Source organism: Theobroma cacao, chromosome 7 (assembly GCF_053813885.1).
Source record: "Theobroma cacao isolate CCN51 chromosome 7, ASM5381388v1, whole genome shotgun sequence".
Taxonomy (NCBI): Eukaryota; Viridiplantae; Streptophyta; class Magnoliopsida; order Malvales; family Malvaceae; genus Theobroma; species Theobroma cacao.
In genome coordinates, this window is record NC_142645.1 from 12,439,275 (window position 1) to 12,458,934 (window position 19,660).

At 31.9% G+C, this 19,660-nt stretch overlaps 1 long non-coding RNA gene across 2 annotated transcripts; it reads right to left on the reverse strand.

Moving 5' to 3' along the window:
• Nucleotides 1-11,230: 11,230 nt before the first annotated feature.
• Nucleotides 11,231-15,153, reverse strand: LOC148761700 (uncharacterized). 2 transcript variants are annotated; one of them, XR_016027649.1, is made up of 3 exons: nt 14,899-15,153; nt 14,166-14,249; nt 11,231-11,319 (listed from the first exon to the last, which is right to left on the reverse strand). It is a non-coding gene; the product is annotated as an uncharacterized LOC148761700 (long non-coding RNA). The 2 variants fall into 2 exon arrangements; XR_016027648.1 differs by lacking the exon at nt 11,231-11,319 and adding an exon at nt 13,118-13,297.
• Between the last annotated feature and the right edge of the window lie 4,507 nt (nt 15,154-19,660).

Genomic DNA, 19,660 nt, shown 5'->3' on the forward strand with positions numbered 1-19,660 from the left:
TAAAGGGGGGGGGGCAAATAGAAAGAGACATTAAACAATAAAAAACAATCAAAGAGAACTTTATATATAATTTAATTATCACTTATCTAAAAGATTAAATAAAATTCATAAGACATAGGATATACAAAAATGCACATTAGCAGTAATGGTGGTGTCATATATAAATATATACAACTTAATCGAACTATGAAAGGAGTCTTTCTCACTCTCTTTGTGAAAGAGTGGAAGAGAAAACAATTTTCAAAACTTAAATTAATTATCTCTTTACTTTGTGTGTTCTAGCTCTCCTTTTATTTTCTATTTGTCTCTTTAATTGGTAATTAACATAGTAAGTTATTGGGTTGAACTATTGAGATATAATATGTTATGATAGTTTTTTTTTATAATATATTATGATAGGTTATTAAGTTGGACTGTTAAGATATAATATGTTATGATAGGCTTAGATTTATATTAAAACTTAATGGGCTTGGACTACTAGGCTCACTTTTTTTTAAAAAAAATTTGATAGGCTTAACATATTAGTTTAGAATTTATTTGTTAAGCTTAACTAGCAATATGCTAACCATAATGACTCTAATTTTACATTAAGTTTAAATTTATTCAGGAAAGGAGTGCAAAAGTAGTTGGCAGTTGGAAGATAAAGAAAATTTCTTATAAATATCTAGATTAAATGTGGAATACCTTGGTTTAGTATTAGACATGGAATATATCATTATTTAAATTCTATTGTACAAGTTGCTGTAGTTAACATGATTGACAGATTGTGACCTTAACTTGCTTTTTGGGATACATGGTTTAGAGTTTTATTGAACGAGTCTTATGACAACTGAAGTGTACCTAAAATAAAAGTTGTCAATTATACAAAGTAACCAAGTTATGTCTTTGGGGTCAAGTGATCACTATTATATCTTATTCTTTGGGTTAAATGAGTCACAAGTTCCTATAGTATTAATCATATGTCACCTACCTTCTGTACTTTCTAGTTGGAAATGAATGATAATGTTGAAGGTTTTCTTATGGAATTAAAGAGTTAGAAACCTATCCAATAACCCCACTTACCTTTACCTTATACCAAAATAGAATGCAATATAATGCTTGTTGTAGAACTTCAAAATATTTTAATTTCTAATAAGATATGCATGGAAAGCAATATGCCTTAAGTAGGTACGATTTTCCATTTAGAAAATTAGGGTTTCAAGTTCAATAATCAAGTGGACAAGATTGAAATTAATTTCTTCATATATCTCAATCTTGGAACATTAACTGTTAAAAGATTAAATAGAAACAAATAATTGCTCAATATCATAAAAATTGAAAAAAAAGATGGCTTTAAAGTTTTTGTCAATTAAAATTCTACAACGTTAATATATGTATCAAATAGATAGTATATAAGCAAGCAGAATATCGATCTCACAAAAAATTGATCTAAAATTTTACTAAGTACTAAATTTAAAACAATTTAGTTTTACTCAAATAATTAAAATTTGAATTCTAATTAAACTGAAAAACACTCAAGCAAAACTAATTTAATTAAAAATTAAAGCAACAAGATAATTAGGTAAAAAGCAAATCAAACAAGCCTAAGATTACAATATCCCTCACACTCCATCTAAATCTTACCTCTCTTCCTTAACTTATTTTAATGGTTTGAATTTTTAATCTAGAGTCCTTAATTATTTATAAGGGTCTCTTTACTTGTCTTATAAAAATATCTATTTTAACCAAAACACTATATCCCTATGTGAATTGAAATTTAAAATAGATTCATTAAGTTCAAACTCTAATCTGGCTACATAGGGCACATAGGCATATCCTTATCCTATACGCAAATCAATTATTATGATCATATGCCATCCCAATTTTAATCTACACTAAACTCCCTTTCCCAAGTTTGTTTAGGTTTCTAAATCAATTTAATTGGTGATCAGGCTATTAAAAGAATTAAGAACAAATTGGAATAAACAATTCAAATCCCATTAAAGATAAGTAAGAAAGAAATTAAATATTTTGATTGCATATGAATTCAATTGCAATCCTAGAAAAAGAAAATTAGCTACGCATAATTGCAAAGACAAATAATATTATATAAATTTCAACCATTAAGAGCAACAAGAAAAATAAAAGTTAAGGAAGAAAACAAAACGATTGATTCTAGCTTGTTTTCTGAGTTTTTGCCTCAACTTTTAGTCTCTTGAATCTTCAAAAGTTGTCTCCCCAATGTCTCATAAAAATATCCTATTTATACTAATAAACTTAACCTAAAATCTCCTAAGTTAACCTACTTATTTTAATTATTGGGCTTAACAATGTAATGAGGCCTAAACATCAATTGTCACCTTTAAAATTGCCATTCCCGCAATAGTACATCCAGTCATTTTCTGACATGATTTTCTCTATCTTTAATGCTGAATTTGGCAAAGTGATCTTCATAAAAGTTGTATCTCTTTCTCTTAACTTTCCAATGGTCAAAGAATTTCATCATTGGAGTTCTCTAGCTCAAGTTATGGTCAAAATACTAAAGCATATGCAAACAGATTTTTGGGTCTTTCAACACCTTATTTTCCAAAATTAAACTCAATTACCTTAATTCCTACAAAAATATAAAAAACTAATAAATACTCATCAAATTAAAGGAAATAAACATAAAATTAAAATAACTCACTTAAAAATAAACTAATTATAAAAACAACTACAAATAACTTAATTATAATTAAAAATTAAGGACTTAGCTAATATTTAATAACAAAATTGGACAAAATAATTCAGTAAAATAAAATTATCACAACCCCAAACTTAAAATTTTGCTAATTCTCAAGCAAAAGAAAATAAAACATGAAAGAAATTTTTATGAGAGATAGAAATAACAAAACATGATTTCCCAATTTTTCCCTCAGAAATTATCTCCAATTCCAGTTTAAGGTAACATAAAGCTAATCCTTAAAGTCATGCATCAATTCAAGTGAAAACTAATTTTTCGAGTGGACCTTTTGTGTGTGTGTGAATAATATCTTACAAAGAATATCATGCAATTTTGATTAGTTTATGCCAAATCTAGGCATAGGTTAGTAGTAGAATCCCATAAATTTGTTTTTCATCTCTCTCTCCACTAATGTAGATTAACACTTATTCAAGGATCAATAGGTCTTCATTAAGCTTATAATGTGAGACTAGGATCAAGGTATGCTAAAGGATATATTTAGGCTCAAATTTACCCTAAGCACTTAATTAATCTAAGACCTATAAAGAGCTCACAAAATTTTATAGCACCCACAAACTTGAAGTATACTTTTCTTTGTACAACACGCTTTATTTCCCTTTTTTTTTAAAACCCCAAACTTTATTTTGACAATTATAACCAAGGGGTAATTTTTCTAACAACCATCACCTTTTTTTTATTTGTTTTTTTTTATCTATTTCTCCTTTCTCCCTCAATTTATCCTTAAGCTCAAATCATTTCCTAGAAAGATTAAAATATTTAAATGATGAAAGGTTTAAATTGTTGGGTTTAAATAAACAGATCAAGGCTAACACAATTGTGTATTTACAAAAAAAGGTAAATTAGGCTCTAAAAGGATGACTAAGGATAAATATAACAAGATAAACTCATAAAGGTTCAAACGATGCAAAGATTGCCTAAATCACTTCTTATCCTAAGTGTTATCTAAGATTTCGCCTCGAGAAAGAATCAAACAAATTCTAGAATTCTTGACTTCACTATACTTTTTATTAACATAAACTTTCTCTAAATCATATAAGAATTCTAAGTAAAGGAATATAATGCTCAAAATATCAGAAGTCACATTCTAAAATAAAGCTAACTCAAGAATATCACATAAAATTAAATCATAACCATATGCTTCCCAAAAGCTAAGAATTACAAGAAAATCAAATTATCATCCTAGGATTGCGACACTCATGGATAAGGTGCAAACTATCTCAATTTTTTTTTAAACACAAATAAAACATGCAAAACATAACTAAAAATAAAACTAAATAAACCTAACATAACGAAAAGAATAAACCAACTAAATTCTAAAATACTCCCCCAAACTTTGAACAAAACATTATCCTCAATGTGATAAGAGAAAATTAGAGAAAAATGACAAGAATAATCCCTTAACTCCAAAGCTGTAGTCTACTAGGCCTCTTCATCATCTCTACGAAAATCATCATCAGAATCTAAATCAGTAGGCAACGAAGGAAAAGTAGTCATGTCCATCCTAATATGGTATGCATAGGCTTGCATCATTTGGGCAATTACCTAGTTTTGCCTTTGGTGACGGTATAGACAACAATCAATTTGCTGCATCCATTGAGCAACACTACCTGTGGGAGTCGACTGTAAAGGTGAGGGGCCGCTTGAGAAGAACTACCAACCACTAGTGTAGACTTTTCCAATTGCTTGAGAATGCCCATGGTGATGGGGATTTTCAACTGTTGCAGCTCATTCTTATCGTTTTCGCAGAGAATGCAATGATCAAGGAAGAAAAACCTATATCATCTCGTTTAGTGTGGCTTATGTAAGTTGGCATGAGAGATAACCTTACCAATGTCAATGGATTTATGCGTCACAATGGCATAAATTGGAACTACGCGATCCTTTGTGACATCGTTGATATGAGTGGAATGGAGTAATCTCATTGCTACAAAGTGCAACCAAACTTTCAGCTCTTTTTTCATGGCACTTCATTTAAATGAAATGGGTTCACCATGTGATATCTTCTATTAGGCTCCGTCAAGATAAAACGTCGATATAATCTCATTACAATACTGATGATCTCCTAAGTACTGCCCATATTCATCATTCTCAATATTGGAAGTTCCAAAAAATGCGTTGATTGCTTGACTATGAAAAGGGACTTGTTTGCCACACACAAAAGCAACACCATCAACTTGATCAAATGCATTTGCGTAAAACTCCTTGACCACTAGCACAACTGTAACTTCAGGTTGGTCACTAAATAGCTGCCAATGTCGTTCTTGAATTGTCTAATAAATCTCCTCATAATAGATGATGGGGATATTGAGGCCTCGTTTAGGAATGAGCACTTTGTTGATCAATGATGTATGATATCGTGTGGAGGCATCAACAGAGACGAACTTTGATCTATTAAAAGCACTACTTGAGCTTGGTTTGGATTGCTTGGTTGCTATTCTTGTAAAAGAGATCAAGCAATCAAAATCAATTCAAAATACCAATGTGCAATCCGTGTGACTTGTAAACAGCCATGCAAATATTAAAATCCCACATGCACTAATGTAATTAATTGCTTTCCAATTCAACAAACCCAACTCAGCAATCCCATAGCAACATCCTAAAAAATAAATTTGGCAATCTCATACCACAATCTTCAAGAATTTTTATATTCCTTTAAATAATTATACTTCATATCCATCATCAAAAATTTCCCATACTCATCACTCCAAAAAAATAAAATAAAATTCTATAAAATAGCACGCATCCAAAATTATCAATTATTGCAATTGGCATCAAAATATCCTAAACATAAGTCCACTTACTTAATCAAATATTTAAAAACATGGAAATATCCAGCAGCTATAAACGTTTCACATGAACCAACCATTTGACAAGTAAAGTTGCAACAAATAAAAAGAATAAGAACCTACCCATTGGAAATAAGAATTTATCTCTAAATACTAAAATCTGCCACACACCAGACATAATCAATGAGAAAAGTTTAAAACCCATTAACAGTTATGCATAATGGAGTCATTCAATGTGCAAAGATTTTAAAATTTCACAATGGCATTGCTGTTCAACACAAAAATCATTCTCTCACCAACAAAAGTGGAAAATAAGAGAAAGCCAAATATTTGTTAGAGACATTGAGGGAACTTACCTTGATGGAGAAGTGAATGCAAGACAAAACCCAATTGAGGAAAAAAAGAAAAATATGCAACTATATTTTTTATTTGAATATGAGGGAGGGAAGAAAGATATTTGAAAGAGAAAGAATGAGGGAGAAGACTGGAGAAGAAGAATGAGCTTGGGTACAGCGAAAACAAGGGTTTTTAAAAGGATGGGGTTGGGCCCTAATCAAGCACTGCGCCTTTCACTTATGTCACAACCGAAGTAGTTCGCTTCGGGTTTCAACATCGCGACGCTCAAAGGTTCAGTTTGCCCTTTCAATACAAAGCCGCAACACTCACTTTTGAAGGCCACGATGTTCAAGCATTTTGTTTCTCATTTTATACTTGCTCTTTCCAGCATCGTGGCACTCCATTTGAGGGCCACGACGCTTAAACATTCTATGTTGAGCTTATATTTTGCCTCCCTTCAAGGCCATAGCTTTCAAATAAAGGGTTGCGACTTTGACCTTCTTTTTTTTTTTGTAAACAAACACTTGCAAAAAGAAACAAAAATTAATTAAAACAATAACAAAAAAAATCAAAAGAAACAAATTGTAACTTAAAAATTAAATAAAATAAAGACTAAAATGAGTAAAGTTCAGGAGCTTGGGTTGCCTCCCAAGAAGCGCTTCAATTATAGTCTTCGGTTGGACTAATTTGGATTTTAAGCCATGTCAAGTAAGTGTATTAAGGACTTTTGGCAATTAATTTTGCCTCCCAAATAATGCTTCAATCTTTGTCCATTAACATTGAATTTTCACCCATCTGTCCCCTTAAATTCGATTACTCCATGTTGAAATACCTCATTGACAATGAAAGGACTAAACCACTTTGATTTGAGCTTCCTCAAAAATAATTACAAGCGAGAATTATAAAGCAACACCCATTGTCCTGGCTCAAAGTTTCATTCTACTATCTTTTTATCATGCCATTACTTTGTTCTCTTTATAGAGTTTGGCATTCTTATAAGCTTGAAGGCGAAATTCATCAAGTTCATTTAATTGCAACAACCTTTGCTCACCTGCCGCTTGTAAATCAAAATTTAACTTCTTCATTGCCCAGTAAACATTATGCTCAAGTTCCACTAGGGGTGAGCAAATGTAAACCGAACCGAATAATCGAATCGAGAAAAAATGAGTTTAATTTTTTTGATTTGGTTAGTTCAGTTCTTTGGATCGTTCGGTTAGGATAGTTCAATTATTAAAATTAATTCGATTCGATTTCGGTCAAGAAAATTTCTAACCCAACTAACCGAACTTAAGTAAGGGTATATGGAGATTTTGCATGAAAAATAAATCCTAAACCTAATCTCTTCTCCTCTTTAGTTCATTTGTAATTACATGAGTATCCATCTTATTTATTATAATTTTTCATTATCATTTTTAAAATTTTTGTAGTATTGATTTATTAAAAATACAACATAAATAAATATATACAAACAAAAAACTAAAAAATTTGTCAAGTTTGGTTTTTGAAAACCGAACTGAACTAATCGAATTAGTTTAGTTTCAGTTTGTTCGGTTATTTGTATAGTTCGGTTCAGTTTGGTTATTTTTAAATATGAGTTCGGTTAGTTTGATTATTAGATATTCAAAACCGAATTAACCGAAATAACCGTTTGCACACCTTTAAGTTTCACTAGCAGGTGATAAGCTTTGCCAAAGGCTAACTTGTAAAATCTGACCCTATAAACATATGTCATGACATACATGCTGTCACGACCCGGAGCTCCCATCGAGCCCGTGATAACTGCCGCGACATTTCGATCGACATTCATTACCCGAAATGTCAACCGGAACCCCGCCAGGCTTTAATATTAGCTTTTCATTTTCCCTATGGGTAACTGTTTCCAAATACCACATTCTAAAAGATTTTAAACTGTTTCGAACTTAAACAAATAAAATAATAATTTTCGTCTCACAGGGGTATTTTGGTCATTTATCCCAAAAATCTCAAAATCATCTAAAAGTATAGTATGTAAGTGGAAAACACATATTTCATAATCAAAAATAATTTTGGATGTCTAAAACATTCGTTTAAAATAGAATTATGACTGTTATAATAAAATAAAAATATTAAATAAAATATTCAATTTTCACATAAAACGATATTTTAAGAACACTGCATAAATAATTTTTATAGCGTAAAAGCAAAATAAATTCTTACATACCGTAATACAGATAACCAAAGTATAGAATTTAATTTACAGTGACACGTGGGCCCACGAATGACCAAAAGTATCAAAAGAAATGAACCTACAGTCTTTGGATGTGGCAAGTTCAATGTAATCCTCGTCGATATCAATTATCTAGAATCTATTCTGAGCCTGAAATGGGTGGAAATGAGGGTGGTGAGATTATAAAATCCTAGTGAGTAAACAAACATCACTCAAAATATCTAAAGTCAAGTAAAATGAGACTATTAAAACATTTCATCAAACTGTAATTTATCATCTTTCAACTTATTTCAACCAAATGAAATCAATTTATTTAAAGCAAGTAATCAGTATGGCTTATGAATTTCTTAAAAAGCTTGGCTCATGCCAAAAATTATTATCATACTCAGTTATCTGGGATACCTTAGCCGAGGGCTATCCCAACTGAGTCCGCCAAGGCTATTAGAAAGTCATGTTTTTATTTTGAAAACATAGCCGTTCCTTGTCGTTGGCCGAGTTCCCCTTCACGTGGTGGTTTGGCGTGAAGTGAACTTTAAAGTTATACCTCAGGAGTTACCCTACTCGCCTCTCCAACCAAGGTAAAAATATAATAGGATTTCGTGCCCCTCTAATAGGCTAGTCCACAGAACCCAGCCCACTGCAGCAGGTCAAACCCACCATACAATAAAATTTTGACAGCATGACAGGGCTAATATATTACTACCCAGCCTGCAAGGGTAAAATAAAGCAATTCATACAATTCATAAAAAACACAACCTAGCCAGTCATGCCAACACTATAGCATAAGCCATTAATTCAATTTTAAATTTACAACATATCAGTGGTCTCCAATTACTCTATTTTCAAAATTGTTATTTCGTTTCAAGACAATTTATAAAATATTTTCATTTAAACTCATTTTGTTTACAAAACATAAAAATTTACCATTTGAACTCATTTTCATAAAATTCACCAAAATCGAATAAAAACATACTTTAGATAATTAAAATGATGGTAAGGTTACTCACCGTGTCTAGAGTGGGGATTTTCGATATACTCAAACTACTGGTCCTCGGGTGCAATTCCCTTGCCTTTATTGGAGGAATCACCACCTTGACACAGTACAAAATCGAAAAATTCACCACATTGGTACTAAATTGAAATTAAACTAATTTAGACTACTAATGCTTGATATGGAATGCAAAAATGTCTAAATTTTTGCCTAAATGCGATGTTAGCCTATTTCAGTCTTTTACCCGATAAATCGATATACGTGTCCGTTTAAACTCCAAATTAATTTTTTCATTTTCTATACCTCAATTGCACCCATATTGACTTAATGTCCCTCAGTGTGGTGCAAATTATCAGTCCCGGTAGCAAATTACGAAAATACCCCTAGTGGGTAAAAATTTATATATTTACTCCAAAAATTCCCATTATTTTTCTAGGCTCATAATTCATCATTATTCATCATAATTCCTCAAATAAGCATCAAGATCAGCAGCCAATATTCCCCTAGAAAATTCGGCATAATGGGTTTCAATGGGAGAAAATTATATCTCTAGCTTATTTTTGCTATATTTCAATATAACTTAACTAAAATCACTTAATTCAATTAAAATCAACCAAAAATCAAGCTCAAAACTCATCCATGGAGGTTTGGCCAGCATTGGTGTCCATTCCCACTTTCTAATTTTGCATGGAAATGAGAAAAAAATGCATGGGTAGTGAAAATCACTAGGAAAATCAATGAAATTTACCATTTCAATGTTTGATTTCTTGATTTCTCTTGATTTTCCCCAAATTTTCAGGTAGGATTCTTATTTTTTTCCCCCTTTTCTCCCCTGGTTTGGACAGCTGAAGAAGATGAGAATTCTGGAATTTTTACCTTTTTAAAGGCTAAAATAATATAATATTATTTTATTCATTTTTTTAATGTTTTCTTAATTCCTTAAATTCTAACCATCCATTTGTTTCCAAATTTTCACCATACACTTGTCCCACATATCCATAGCTTAGATAAAATTCTCAGACTTATCCAAAGTCTTGGTGGAGTAATTTTTGAAATTTACACTTTTACCCCCGTAAAAGTTAAAAATTACATTTTTACCTCAAAAACTGAAAAATTACCCATAGACATATTTTTCATCCCTTATACTCATACCATTCTCCAATTTGTCAAATTTGATCTAAATTCTCTCAAAATCTCAAATTTTGTTCGTGGGTGGTAAAATTACAATTTTGCCCCTACACTCTAGAAATCACTGGAATTAAACTTTTTCACTGCCAAACCCTCAAATTATACTCCAATAAGTCAAATGGGACCAAAAAAATATCTTTTCTAAAAATTTCCATTGTGTCTCTAGGTGGCAAATGACCATTTTACCCCTGGACAGTAAAAATTTCGGTTTGACTCCAAATTGATCCTCGAACTCCAAATCACCATATTAAACAATTCTGGGACTTTAATATTCTTAATTTCATTTTAAATTCTCTATTTGATCTAGTTTGAGGCTTAAATTAACTTAATTGTACCATTTGGTACATTGTCGTCCTTTAACAATTTTTCTTTCGGGGCTTTCGAAGTATGCAAGCATATTGTCAATCATATGAATGACATGGAAAGTATTTTATATGGTCGGGCTTGACACATGCACTAAGTAGCATTGTCAAGACCCGGAACCTCCCTCAGGCCCATCACAATCGCCGCGACGTTCCGATTGACACTCATTATCCGGAATGCCAACCGGAACCCCGCAAGGCTTACATATCAGTTTCTTTCTTTTCCTGTGAGCAATCATTGTTAAATATCGAGTTTTTAGAGAATATATACTATTTTAGATCAAAAACAATCAAAATAAAATTTTCGCCACACAGGGGTATTTTGGTCATTTTTTTCTCAAAAATTTTGAAACTGGCTAAAACGTAATATACAAGTACAAAACACATAATTCATATTCAAAATGAGTTTAAAAGTCTAAAATCTTCATTTAAAATGAAATTACGGTTATTTGAAAATAATAAAAAAATAAAAGAAATATTAAGGAAAATATTCTATTTTCTTATAAAACAATATTTATAGAGTTATACGTGAATAATTTTTATAGCGTAAAAGCTAAATAAATTTATACATACTGAAATACAGTAAGCCAAAATATTTAATTTAATTTACAATAACAAGAGGGCCCCCGAATAAACAAAAGTAAAGAGGACTGTGAACCTACGGTTTGGAAAATGCAAATCCAATGGTAGTCCTCGATGAGATCAGCTATCTACAGTCTATACTGAACCTGAAATGGGTGGAAAGGAGTTGGGTGAGATTTTGCAATCCCAATGAGTAAACAGACATTATCATAAATATCTAAAGGCGAGTAAAATGGAGGCAAGTTTAAACAACAAATTTCAACCCATTTCATAATGTTTCCAATTTATTTCTTAAACCATAAAATATTTGTAATTTACCAAAACAGTTGTTAAGGCTTATGTCTTTTATTAAAACAAGGCTCAAGCCAAAACTAATCCTCGGAGATACCTTGGCCGAGACATCTAACTGAGTCCGCCAAGGGTGTTAAAATATTCACACGTGAAACACATTTTTATTTTTAAAACAAGTCGTCCTGTCAAACCCTGCTTTGTAAAATAATTATAATGTCATTCACATGCTCGATAGAATGTTTGTATATTTAGGAAGTTCGAGAAATCGTTAAAAGATGATATTGCCCTAATGGTACCATTGAGTCGATTAAGCCTCGAACTAGTTCAAATAGGAATTTTAAGGTGAAATTAAGAGTTTCACAGTTCAGGGATGACTCAAAATGGTAATTCGGAGTTCGAGGATCAATTTGGAGTCAAATCGAAATTTTCACTATCTATGGGCAAAATCGTAATTTTTCCACCTGTAGACAAAATTTGAGATTTTGAGAGAATTTAGATCACATTTGACAAATTGGAGAATGGTATGAGTATAAGGGATGAAAAATATGTCTATGGGCAATTTTTCAGTTTTTGAGGCAAAAATGTAATTTTTCACTTTACAGGGGTAAAAGTGTAATTTTTAAAAATTTACCCCACCAAAACTTTGGAAAAGTCTAGAAATTTCATGGAAGACATGGATAAGTGAAGAGGATTGAGTGGTAGAAAAAGAAAGTAAAAAAAATGGCTAGAAAAAATAAAATAATAAAATATTCAAAAGGTCAATAAAATAATAATATTTTATTAAGCCTATTAAAAGACTTGAAAATTCCAGAATTATTCATTGGGAGTGTCAGCCAAAACCAGCAGGAGAGAGAGAGAAATAAGAACAAACCCTAGAGTGAGAAAATTCAAAGAAAAAGTGTGATTTTTCAAAGAAAAGTGTTTAAAGGTATGATTTTTCAAGCTTAACTTAAGATTTATCATTTCCATGCATTTCTCCTTATTTTCCATGGTTAAATTATGTGTTTTGATGATGGATTCAAATCTGATCATATGGGTTTAGAGAGAGAAAGTCGTTAGATTAATTTGATTTTGAACTATGTTAGTGTTTAGTGTTAGTTTAGCATGTTTATGAGTAAAACAACAAGAAAAATATTCATTTTCTCCAGGAATTTCTCTAGCCCAAATCTAGCCAATGGTGTGTGAGGATGAGGTTGACTTTATTTTAAGAGAATTTGTCACGACCCAGAACTCGCCATCGGGCCCGTGACAACCGCCGCGAGGCCTCGACAGACATTCTTCACCTCGAATGCCGATTGAAACCTCGCAAGGCTTAGCATCAACTTCCGCATCTCCCCGGTGAGCAACAATTATTAAATCTCGTATTTCAAAAAAATCATAAGTCATTTTCAAATAAGAACAATAAAATATTATTTTTTTTGGCTCACAGGGGTATTTTCGTAATTTTTCGTCAAAAATCTCAAAACTTGCTAAAAATGTAGTAGATAAGCAGAAAATATATATTTAATGATTTAAAAACAATTAAGTATCTAAAACGTTCATTTGAAAGCAAATTGTTGACAACTAGTACTATTCAAAAATAATAAATAAGATATTCTATTTTCTCATAAAATAAATTTTTATAGAAATATTCGTAAATAATTTTTCGCACATGAAAGTAAAATAAAAATTGTATGAATAGAAATACAAATAACCAAAATATAAGTTTTGATCTGCACTGACACGTGGGCTCCAATTGACCAAGAGGATGTAAGACTGTGAACTCTTACTTTTTATAATGCAGTTTCGAGCTTAGTTCTCGTCCTACTCGACTATCTACAAACTGTCCTGAGCCTGAAAAATGTATAGGAAGAAGGGGTGAGATTTTATAATCCCAGTGAGTAAACAGATACCATCTAAAGTATCTAAAGCCGAGTAAATGGAGACAATTAAAATAAGTCATCGTACCGTAATTTCATTACCTTTCAGTTCATTTCAACCAAATAAAATCAATTCATATAAATCGAGTAATCAACTTGGCTTATGAATTTCTTAAAACTTTGGCTCGTGCCAAAACTCATACTCGGTGATACCTTGCGCAGGGCATCTAACCGAGTCCGCCAAGACTGTTAAAATTTTGTGTACACTTAAAATATATTTTTGTTTGAAAAAAATACAGCCGTTCCTTGGCGTTGGCTGAGTTCCCCTTCACGTGGTGGTTTGGCGTGAAGTGAACCCTAAGCTATACCCCAGGAGATACCCTACGCGCCTCTCCGTTCGAGGTAATAATATAATGGAGTTTACCGTGCCCCTCTAATAGGCTGGTCCACGGAACCCCCTCTGCAGTAAATAATTAATATATAATCCACCAATCAATAAAATTCATTCTAGCATGTCATGGCAATTTATCGCAACCTAGCCTCTCAAGGCTGAATACACAGTATAAATAATTATAACACCAAAATCAGTTTAGCCATTCATGCTCATTTATTGTCATAAGCCATTCAATTCAGAACCATAAATTTGCAACACAAACTAGCAGTCTCCAATTACTCTATTTTCAAAACCAATATTCGATTTTTCAGAAAATTTATAAAATCATTTTATAAAATCACAATTTCATTTAAAACATAACAATTTACCATTTAAATTCATTTTTCATAAAATCACATAGTTGCATAAAACTACTCTAGATAATTAAGACGATAATAAGTTTACTCACAATGTCTAGAATGCAGACTTTCGAAGCACTCTGTCTACTGGTCCTCGGATGCAATTTTCTTGCCTTTATTGGAGGACTCACCACCTTGACACAGTACAAAATCGAGAATTTCACTAAGTTGGTACTAAATCAAAATTAAACTAATTTAGACTACCAATGCATGATATGGAATGCAAAAATGCACTGGTAACTATCTAAACCCGGTATTGGCCTAATTCGTCTTATCACCCGATTAAATTCCTAACGGGTTCGTTTAAACTCCAATTTAATTCTTTTCAGTTTCTATACCTCAATTGCACCCAAATTAACTTAATGTCCCTCAGTGTGATGCAAATTATCAGTCCCAATAGTAAATTACGAAAATACCCCTAGTGGGTAAAAATTCGTATTTTTGCTCCGAAAATTCCCATTATTTTTCTAGGCTCATAATTCATTATTCCTTAACCAATTCTCCTAGAATAAAATCAAACTCATCCTCACTCACTACATGGTAAATTCAGCCATTAATGGTTGGGGGAGAAAATAAATTCTTTTCTTGTTGTTTTGTTTCTAAATATGCTAAACTAACTAAAAACACTAACATAAATTAAAATCAAATAAATCCAACAACTTTCTCTCTCCTAACCCATTTTTTCAGAATTGAATTCATCATGAAAACATGTAATTTAATCATGGAAAATAAAGAGAAATGCTTGGGAATAAGAAAACTCAAGCTTAATAGAAAAAATCTCACCTTTTTCACTTAATTTCCTTGAAAATTCACACTTTTTCTTTGATTTTCTCTCTCTAGGGTTTTGTTTTCTCCTTTCTCTCTCTTGTTTCTTGCTTGGCCGAATGTTGAAGAAGAAGAATGGGTGGGCTGATTTTTTTTATGCCTTTTTATTGTTTAATGAAATAATATTATTTTATTCATATTTTAAATATTTTATTAATTCATTTCTTTTTTCTAGCCATCCACTTGTCCTATTTTCTTTCACCATGCATTCCCTTTGACTTATCCAAGTCTTAAGTGATATTTCCAGATTTTTCCAAAGTTTTGGTGGAGCAAATTTTTCAAAATTACACTTTTGCCCCTGAACTTTTCAAAAATTACATTTTTACCCCAAAAATTGAAAATTTTCCATAATGCATAATTTTCACTCCTCATACTCATTTCACACTCCAAATAATTAAATTTGATCAAAATCCTTTCAAAAAATTAAATTTTCTATTTCGAATGGTAAAATTACCATTTTACCCTTTTACTCCAAATTATACCGAAATTAAAATTTTTCACTTCTAAACCTCAAATCTTACTCCAATAAGTCAAATGGGGCCAAAAATATTTTCTAAAAATTACCATTTTGTCCTCATGTGGCAAATGACCATTTTGCCCCTAGATAGCGAAAATTTCGATTGGACTCCAAATTGATCCTCGAACTCCGAATCACCATATTAACCCATTCTGGGACTTTAAAATTCTTAATTTCATTGTAAATTCTCTATTTGATCTAGTTCGAGGCTTAAATCAACTTTATTGTACCTCTAGGTACAATACCGACTTTTGTAAATTTTTCAAGACTCTCTTAGCATGTAAACATGTTATCCACCACATGTAATTCATCACAAATATTTCTGTAGAGTCGGACTTGTCATCTTCTCCCCCACTTGGATCAACCATATGATCCTCCTTCTTGATTGACTTCGACATCCGGCTAAATATTAATATTTTAATATTATTTTATTAATAAAATATTATTTTATTCTAAAAATTTTATCTTGTCTCCTTGGTACCAAAAATACCTTATTATGCCTCACTTGACTTCCAAATCGCCTTTTATCTCACAAATTCTCCTCCGATAAAATTATTATTATTTTCTCACTTGCGAAACATTTTATCCTAAACTACTCCTTTCATCTTTTATCACTTCTAAACATTTTAATTGACCTCAATTTGCATTTGATCAACTTTATTTATCACCATATCAAAGTATGGGGTATTTCAGAATTAGATGGAAAAATGATGAATTATGAGGTTGAAAATTTAATGGGAATTTTTGGTGCAAAAAATTGAAATTTTTACCCATTAGGGGTAAAAGTGTAATTTATGATCCGAACTGATAAATTGGACCACATTCACAGTCATTGAGGTATTGTGGATATAATTGGATAATTGAAATTGAAATGGATGGACTTGGAGTTGAATTGAATATTTTAGAAATTTACACTGTGTATAGGCGAGTTAGGTCGGACATTGTGATTAAGCGATTGTCCAAACATTTCATACCTTATCTAGTGCATACGCATGGATAAGAGCCTGAAATAATATATATTGATTTGACACAAATTATTGAATTTTTTGTGTCATGTATTGTGGATAGGTGGTGAGCTATCTGATACGGGTAAAAGACTACACCCGAGGACTGAGAATAAGAGTATATCTACTCCTAGTATAGTGAGTAAACTTACTATCGTCTTAATTATCTAGAGTAGATTTATTTAATTGTGTGATTTTATGGAAAAATGGTTTAATTGAAAAATTATTGTGTTTTATGAGAAAATGGGATTTTATAAAATAATTTTATAAAATTTTTGAAAATTTAATAATGATTTCGAAAATAGAGTAATTGGAGACCTATACTATGATTGTGTTGTTTATCCATGATTTTACATTAAATGGCTTATGATAAATGTGGGTATGACTGGTTATTTTTATGATTTTAAGAATATGTGAACTGTTTTGATTTGCCTTGAATGTGTTAAGTGAGCCATGTCATACTATTATGATTTTATTGGTTGGTGCATTATAAAGTGGGCACTGCAGTGACGGGGGTTTCGTGGGCCAGCCTAATTAGAGGGGCACGGTTCCCAATTATTGTGCTTACCTCGATTGGAGAGGCGCGTAGGATAACTCCCGAGGTAGGATTTGAGTACACTTCACGCTGGCCACCACGTGAAAGTGGGACTCAGCCAACTCCAAGGAACGGCTGTGTTGTCAGAGGTGAAATGTGTTTGTGTGTGTGACAATAAACAGCCTTGGCGGTCTCGGTAAGATGCTTTCACGAGGTATCCCCGAGAATGGATTTTTGGCAAGGGCCAAGTTTTTGAAAAGTGCATAAGCCATGTTTACTAATTAGATGGAATCCAATTATTTATATGGGTTGAGATGAATTATTTTAATTGTCTCCTATTACTCGGCTTTAGATTATTTTGATAATGTCTGTCTACTCACTGGGATTTTATAATCTCACCCCTTCTTCCTATACATTTTTCAGGCTCAGAATAGGCAATAGACTATCAATTGCATCGAGAAGTAAATTTCGGAGTTGCATCCTAGAAAGTAAGGTTATAGACTTAAACCTTCTCAGTTATTTGGGGGCTCACGTGTCATTGTAATTTAAATTACATACTCCAATTTTCTATATTACAGTATGTATAAATTTATTTTGTTTTTATGTGCAGAAAATTAATTTTTGATGTTTCAAATATATATATATTGTTTTACATTAAAATAGATTATTTTAATTAATATTTTTATTTTATTTTATTTTTCAAAAAAAAGAAAAGAAAAAAAGAGAGAGAAATGGAAAAACTGGTACGAAAGCCTTGCGAGGTCTCGAAGGGCATTCGGGGGAAGAATGTCTGTCGAGGCTTCGCGGCGGTTGTCACGGGCTCGATGGGAGTTTCGGGTCGTGACACGTCCCTTGGAGTTGGCCGAGTTACACATTCACGTGGGGGTTCGACGTGAAGTGAGCTCTAATACTACCCCGGGAGTTACCCTCCTCGCCTCTACAACTGGAGTAACTGTATAACTGGGTTTACCGTGCCCCTCTAATAGGCAGTCCACGAAAACTCGTCACTACAGTGACTAACCCACCAATTTTAATAAAATTTCGACAGTATAACGTGGCTTTTATTTATTTATCCAGCCTGCATAGTAAAATCAACTTACATAAATTTCCCAAATGCACTCACAAAATGTAGCCACATATACTCATTTCTCATAAGCCATTCATAGGAAAATATATATTTTTCAAGTCAGTTTGCAGCCTCCAATTACTTAATTTCATAATCAATACAATATATTTTTATTTATCACATTTATTCCTAAAACATCAAAAATCCCGTTTTCATTTAATAAAATACATAAAGGGCATTTAAAAATAAACTCTAGATAATTTACAATAATAATAAGTTTACTCACTGTTTGTACAAACTAAAAGCTTCCTAAGCGCCCCGATCACTACTCGTCGAGTACGACTTATTTGCCTTTTCTGGAAGGCTCTCCTCCCAGACACATTACAAAAATTTACACAATTCATCACATTGATGCTAAATCACTATATAATTAACTTAAATCCTATACTAATGCATGGTATGAAATGCAATAGCCTAAACCGGCTTAAACGCGGTATTAACCTATTTTTGGCACTTTGCCCAATAAATTGCTAACGCGCTCCATTTTAGCTCTAAATCATCCCATTCTCTCTCCAACATTTCTAACCATTAAATATCAGCCAATAACCTTCTAAAAACAACAAAATCAGCTCACTCCCTTCCTCGGAAAATTCGGCCAAAAATGGGACATTAACTCGGTTAATTTTCTATTTTGTTTTTCTATCACGTTTAATCGTTTTTCATCATTTTCTCTTCATTTTCCTTAGAATAAAATCAATTCATCATCATTGTACAGCATTGAGCATCCAGCCAAGAGTGGGTATTGTGAAAATTTAATGATTTCTTGCCCAATTTAATTTCTAAACACATTTAACTAACTAAAACTATCAATTTAACTAAAAATCAAAACCTAAAAATTTTAATTTCTCTCCCCTAGAATTTCGTCCAGGCCTTGATATCACTTTTTGATCTCTCTCCTCAAGCATGCTAAATGGAAATAAAGGTATAGGAAAGGTAGAAATCAAGCTAAAATCGAAAAATCTTACCGTTAGACGCGTAAACGGGTGAAAAACGCGAATTTCCCTTTGAATTTTCTTGTTTCTCTTTGGTTTTTCTTTTTTTCTTCCTTTCCTCTCTATTTCCTCTCTTCTTCTTCCTTATGGCCGGCCAGCACTCAAAATTTGGGTTTAAATGGGCTGACTTTTCATTAAAATAATATTATTTCATCAAAAAAATGCCACGTGTCACTTTCCCATTGGCCCATTTTTAAAATTTCATCCATTTGTTTCCAAATTTTCACCATACACTTGTCCCACATATCCATAGCTTAGATAAAATTCTCAGACTTATCCAAAGTCTCGGTAGAGTAATTTTTGAAATTTACACTTTTGCCCTCATAAAAGTGAAAAATTACATTTTTGCCCAAAAAACTGAAAAATTGCCCATAGACATATTTTTCATCCCTTATACTCATACCATTCTCCAATTTGTCAAATTTGATCTAAATTCTCTCAAAATCTCAAATTTTGTTCGTGGGTGGAAAAATTACGATTTTGCCCCTACACTCCAGAAATCACCAGAATTAAACTTTTTCACTTCCTATCATTAAATTATACTCC